This window comes from Nicotiana attenuata, unplaced genomic scaffold, assembly GCF_001879085.1.
Source record: "Nicotiana attenuata strain UT unplaced genomic scaffold, NIATTr2, whole genome shotgun sequence".
Classification (NCBI taxonomy): domain Eukaryota; kingdom Viridiplantae; phylum Streptophyta; class Magnoliopsida; order Solanales; family Solanaceae; genus Nicotiana; species Nicotiana attenuata.
In genome coordinates, this window is record NW_017686543.1 from 5,560 (window position 1) to 6,297 (window position 738).

At 36.2% G+C, this 738-nt stretch overlaps 1 long non-coding RNA gene across 1 annotated transcript; it reads left to right on the forward strand.

Annotated features, from left to right (window-relative positions):
- Positions 1-51: 51 nt before the first annotated feature.
- On the forward strand, positions 52-562 carry LOC109222224. Its single transcript, XR_002067372.1, has 2 exons — positions 52-145; positions 226-562. It is a non-coding gene; the product is annotated as an uncharacterized LOC109222224 (long non-coding RNA).
- The last annotated feature ends 176 nt before the right edge of the window (positions 563-738 follow it).

Genomic DNA, 738 nt, shown 5'->3' on the forward strand with positions numbered 1-738 from the left:
TTTTTAAATTTCAGGAAAGGCCTAAACCCGTTTTGGAGGAATGGACGTCAATGTCAACTCGATTCCGATGAAGATAGTTCAACCCAAGTGTCACTCAATGATGTAGCTTCAATATGGACACAAGTGGTTGGTGGCGCAAAGAAAGGTAGAATCTACGGTCTTGGATCACAACATTCCGTAGGTCGTTCTACGACTTTATTGTCTGGTGATGCAAGTTATTTGCAGAATCACGAAGAGGTGGAAGCATTATGAAAAGAAGTTGAAGAGTTGAAGGAGGAATGTAAAGAAGATCGCACAAATTTTAACAAATTGCAGAGTCTAGTGGAGAAATTTATGAGTGGACGTCCATTTGATCCTTCGAATGGCGATGATGGCGGGGATAATGAGTTTTAGTTTGTTATGGTAGTGATGTTTGAAACATTATTATTTGTTGTGGTTAGATGTTTAGACTTGGTAATGTTTACACTTGACTATGATTGTAATATTTAAGACTAGATTGAATGGTGCTTGAATGTTTAACTTTTTTTGGATATTTTAGTTACAAATATTTATATTTTCTATAGTTGTTTGCATTTTATGGATTTGATTGTCAACTCACCTCAAAACTCCTCGAGCCAATACGTAGGCCCCAGTCCAATTTATGCCCGTCAAACAATTGATTCTACAACAACCGGTGCCTTTTAATTAATTTCAAAGTTTCACACCTAAACATGAAATTTAATGTTGATACAGAGAAAG